General features: G+C 36.1%; 1 pseudogene; it reads right to left on the bottom strand.

Moving 5' to 3' along the window:
• Positions 1-475: 475 nt before the first annotated feature.
• On the bottom strand, positions 476-1,111 carry LOC109679211 (protein S100-A10 pseudogene; annotated as a pseudogene).
• Between the last annotated feature and the right edge of the window lie 4,719 nt (positions 1,112-5,830).

Here is a 5,830-nt window from a genome sequence, read left to right on the forward strand (position 1 = left end):
TTTCTTTCACTCAACATTCTATCCATTCACTTACGGGTGTGTTGGAAGTGACTTAATCATTCTACTGTTGAAGGATATTGGGTTGTTTTCAGTTTTAACTATGTAGATAAGGATGCTGTGAACATTGTGTGCATGCTGCCTAGAATGCATGAGCTGCATTATTTCGATACATGTTAAAGAGTAAAATTACAAGGTCCCAACAGATGCATATTTTTAGCTTTATTAGATACATTTCCCAAGGTGGTTGTAGCCATATTCAATGCCACTGCCCCCTATACCTATTATCAGTATTTAAAAATTTAGTCTTTCTTATAGGTGGCTTTAGTTTGTATTTTCCTTAATACTACTTAGGTTGATTATCTTTTCAGACAAGTATCATGTATAATAGACATATGCCTATCATTTTGTGTGTATGGAAGTGTGTGTCCGTGTACAGTAGTGCTTTTTTAGTATTTTTGTCTTGGTTTCTTTCTTTGTTTTTTTTTGAATAAAAAAGGATTTTATTTATTGAGGGCAAAAGGGTGCAAACAATATAAAAAAAATCAAAATCTTATGTGGCACTTAATTAACTTTTCTTTCTCAGCTTGCCAAATGGGAGTTGGATATTATCTGCATATTTCCTAAGGGTCCTGGGCTGTTTGTGAAATCTTGATACAAGGAGAAGCTGTGGGGCAGATCCCTTAAGTGACCCTCTGGGAGAACTCTTATTAAGGCAGGAGTAATTATGGGAATCTGCTTACTTCTTTCCCTTCTGTTTCATATGAACTACAAAATAGTCATTGCATGCAATGGTGAGGCCTGCAATTAGTGAAAAGAAGCTCTGGGAGCCCACTTTGCCATCTCGGCACTGATCCAGGTCTTTCATTATTTTGTCCACAGCCAGAGGGTCTTTTTGATTTTCCAAAAATCCAGGGAACTCCTTATCCATGAGGATCCTCAGGTCCTCCTTTATTAAGTAGCCTTTATCTCCTGCATATTTGTGAAATGTAAACATTATGGTTTCCATGGCATGTTCCATTTGAGATGGCATGTTGGCGAGGTCTGTTGAAACCTTGGCCTGGAGGCTCGGCAGATGCTAGGCGAGCTGGGACGCTGGCGGTGAGGACAGCACCGCGCGGTTTCTTTCTTTGTAATAGGTTTGAACTCAGGGCCTCAAGCTTGATGGGCAGGTACTCTACCACTTGGGCCACATCCCCATCACTTTTAGGTTTTAGTTATTGTTTATTAGGGTCTCATGCTTTTGCCAGGCCAGCCTCAACTCTGCTGTACCTCATATACCTCCCACATAGCTGAGATGACAGGCATGAGCCACCATACTTGACATATCTTAACATTTTTTTGTATTGAATTCTCTGCCTCTTTCTTATTCCTTTGTGGCCATTCTTTACATTTTCAGGAAACAAACTATTTGCTAATAATACACATAAAAATACATTTTTCCTGTGGATATTTTGCCTTTTTATTTTTTGAGACAGGGTCTTATTATGTAACTGCCTATCCTGGAATTCACAATCCTCCTGCCTCAGTTTTGGGATTACAGGCATGAATCACCAAGCCCAGATTGTCCTTTTAAATTTTAATGGCATATTTTGATGAGCAGAAATGTTCAATTTTATTATATGAGCCAATTTATCACTCTTTCTCTTATGGTTAGTGCTTTTGCTTCCTGTTTAAGGACTTTTTGTCTATAGTGAGACCATAAAGATATTCTACTACAGTGTAGTCTATAAGCTTACTGTTTTACCTTATGCATAAATGCAGCATGCATACCTAATTGCTGATGTGTAAAATGTGAAGGATCATATTTATTTTATTTTTTCTATGCATAGACAATTTTCCCATAACCATTTTTTGGAAAGAGCATTCTTTCCCTACTATTCTAATACCACCATTATTATAAATCACAGTCTACTTATATGCAATCAGTGTATTAATGGGCTTTATATCCTATTAGTTTGATTTATTTTTATCTTTATAAGCCAGCACTATGCTCTTTTACTGTATATAGCAATTTAAGTTTTGACATATAGCAGAGCAATGTAAACCATTAATGGTAAGATAGGAAGCGAATGAGTCTATAGAAAATGCAAAGAAAGAACATCAGAGAAGAATGGAAATTAGGAGATTCTGAGCTATCTAGGGCTTAGGCATTGCACCATTCTCTTTTCTGCCCACACATTCTCCATGTCATTTCATCCAGTCTCATGGTTTGAAATGCCATCTATATGCTTATGGCTTAAAACTTTCTATCTCTTTCCTGGACTTTCCTCCTGAAACTTGGACTCAATTCTCCAAATGGCTACTTGACATAGACAATTAAAAATCTAACAAGCATCTCAAATTTAACAGGTCCAAGACAGACTACCTGATATCTGCTTCTCCTCAGTGAACTCTGGCTCTTTCTGTAGTCATTCCCATCTCAGTTAAATAACAATTCAAATCTTCCATAAGCCTTGGTGTCAATTCTTTTTGCTTCCCTCTCACATTCTACATCCATTGTGTCAGCAAATTCTCTTTGTCCTGCATGAAATCATATCCCAAATTAACAACTAGTTCCCAGTCTGCTGTTAATATTATGATCTAAACCACCATTGTTCATGCCTGGATTATTATACTAGCTACTTCACGTTCTCCCTGTTTCTTGCCCTTAGTCTCCATAATCTATGCTCTGTGCAAAAACCATAATTATTTTCATGTTAGTTGCTTCTTTTGAAAAAATTTTAATGAATTTCTACATCATTCAGAGTAAAAACCAAAATACTGATCAGGTTGAAAAACCTCTGAGATAATCTGGTTCCATAATATCTCTCTGATTTCATCTCTGTCTACTCCTTATTCTCTTGGTTTAGCTACCTTGACCTCAAACATTCCAGGCAGACTTCTTCCTTAGTGAGCTCACATTAGCTGCTTTCTCTACCTAGAACATCATTGTTGTCTCCCTAAAATAGCCATCTGTCTGAATTCCTCATGCCACTTGGTCTTTTTCTCTAAATTTACATTCTCAGGGAGAACATCCTTAGATAGCCTACCTGAAAGTTCACAGTCTGACATAATTCTTTGTCTATTTTCCATGCTTTGTTTTTCTCCTTAGCACTTGTCATATCTAACATGCTGTCTAACATAAATATTTTACTTATTTTATTACTTATAGGCTAGGAAGAGGACAGGATAAGTAGTCACAAAAGTGGGCTTATAAATCTGGTAGGTTGAGGAGTCCATGATCTACTGTACAAACTGTGACCTGATGACTTTATACCATAGCTCTCAAAGGCTTGACTTGGTTGATCATATTTCTTTGAACTATGGCTTGAAAACATCTTTGTAATGGATCACCTTCCATGCTTCATGAACACATTTGAGTATTTTTACTATTAACTATGGTTGAAAGTGGGGAAGATGGAGTGGTTAGAGTAGGGGCTTTAGCTATAGTTATATCAGTACAATGTAGTAAAGCCTAAAATCTCATTATCCCAAGAACAGGACCAGTGGTTATTTAATCCCAAGGTCCCTTGCATTCAGTGTAAGATGTAGTTCTGTGAGAAAATATTAACAGTATCCAAGTATTACTATTCTCATAGGAAGCATCCAATGAGTAAAGTGATTTCCTAGATGAACAGACATTTAGAAATCAAATACTGTGTCTGTTGTGGACTGCTTTATGTACTCCCTCCACCAAAGATTTTTAAATCACAACATCCAATACTTGTGAGCGTTAAAATCTTATTTGAGAACAAGGTCTTTCCATTTGAACAAGTTAAGATGAAGTCATTGATGTAGACCCTAACCTAGTATGACTGGTATCTTTATTGAAAGGAAGTTTGTGCAGAGATTGACATGCATGCAGGAAGAATCCTATGTCAAGATGAGTGTAGAGACTAGGGTGATGTATCTGTAAACCAAAGAGTGTCAAAGATTTCTGACAAACCATCAGAAGATAGGTAAGCAGAATGGAATACAATCTTCCTTACTGCCCTCAGAAAGATCCAACCATGCCACCATGCTGATCTCAGGCTTTTATCCTAGAGCTATACAGACAATAAATTTCCACTGTTTGAGTCATTCAGTTTTTGTTACTTTGTTATTTCAGCCCTAGGAAACTGTAATAGTCTCTATTCTTTTTAAAAAACAACTAGATTTAATAGAATTCTACTTATGACAATGTTCAAAGGAAAAGTATTTTCATTTAGTAAGATTCACAGGGGTTGCAGTCATTATTATTATTTTCAAAATAAACCTTATATCTTAAAATGTGTTAGCTTTAAAGAGAAATTGGAAAAAGAATACTTCTTTGTAGTGTGTCTGTTAATATCATATACAGTTTTACTTATTATTAATATTTTACATTTGTATGGTACACTTATTACAATAAACCACTGAGCCAATATCAAAACACTATTATTTGCATTTAGGAAGGGATAGGAAAAGATTGGGGGGGGACTAGTTTAGCCCCTTTTTGTCCTTGTGTCCCTTCTGCCATGTGATGCCATAGAGTTCCTGGAGGAGGCTGCAAGGTACATCTAAAACAGAGCAGTTCTTACAGTCACTCAACTAACTTGCTGGCAGCTTCAGTATTGGACTTTTTAGTTCCAAGACTATGAGAGTCAGTTTGCGTTATTTTTCTATTACCCTATTTAAGGTATTTGTATCGCAGCACAAACAGATAAGCAACCATGTTATACTTAGTTTCCTTGTCTCTCTATGCTCCAAGAGACTGTGACAATTTCTGGCTTTCCCTGCTTTGATGACCTTGACCGTTTGTGGCAGACTGATCAGACATTATGTAGAATGTCAGGAATTGTCTGATGCTTTTCTCATGACTGACCTGTGCAGATGAATTTTTGTTTGCTTGTTTGTTTTGATAAGACCACAGAAAGAAGTTATCATCTTCATTACATCATATCAAAAGTGCATAATATCAACATGACATCACTGTGGTTAACGCTGACCACCGCACTGAGGGAGCTCTGGTGAGACTCCTCCACTACGCACCCCCACTCCTCCCTTCCACAAGATGTATGGTCCCTACTTCAGTAATGAATGTGTCTTCTCTCACACTTATTTAATAATTTCTTCTATCAATATAGACTCATGAATTTTCATCTTGTATTCAGGTCAAAACTCAATACTGTATTGATTTTGTTGTTCAAATTTTCCACCTTCAGCCATTGGGAACTCTCAGTTGCCTCATGTGTCCCTTTGACTATACAGATTATTTCTTCTTGTGTTAATTTTAGTAGTTTTTGCTTTAAATTAGTCCATTGAATCTGTTATTAAATTTGTGGGCATGTAGCTGTTCATAGTATTTGTAGTATATGTTCATTATTCTTTTGTTTATTATAAGGATCTCAGTGAGATTAGTAGTGATGGCCCCTTTTACTTCTGATGATGGTAATTTGTATCTTCCCTCTTTTTTCTTGAATAGACTAGGTAGAGGTTTACCAATCTTATTAAATATTTCAAATATTTCTGCTCTTTTTTTAAAATTTCCTTTCTTCTTCTTACCTTAGGCTTGAATTGCTTCTGCTTTCTCTAGTTTCTGAAGGCAGAAGCTGAGATTATTGATCTTGGTCCTTTCTTCTTTTCTAATTAAGTGCATTATATACTATAAATTTCTAGGTCCTACCTTTGTTGAATCCCTCCATTTTTAGTATTTTATTTTCATATTCATTTAGCTTAAGATATTTTTAAATAACTTTTGAGAGCTCTTTAACTCAAGTTATTTAGAAGTGCCATTTAATTTCCAAGTATGCTGGAATTTTCCAGCGGTCTTTCTGCTGTTGATTTCTGGTTTGATTCCATTGTGTTTTAGAACATCCTCATATGATTTCTG

Source organism: Castor canadensis, chromosome 5 (genome assembly GCF_047511655.1).
Source record: "Castor canadensis chromosome 5, mCasCan1.hap1v2, whole genome shotgun sequence".
NCBI classification, from domain to species: domain Eukaryota; kingdom Metazoa; phylum Chordata; class Mammalia; order Rodentia; family Castoridae; genus Castor; species Castor canadensis.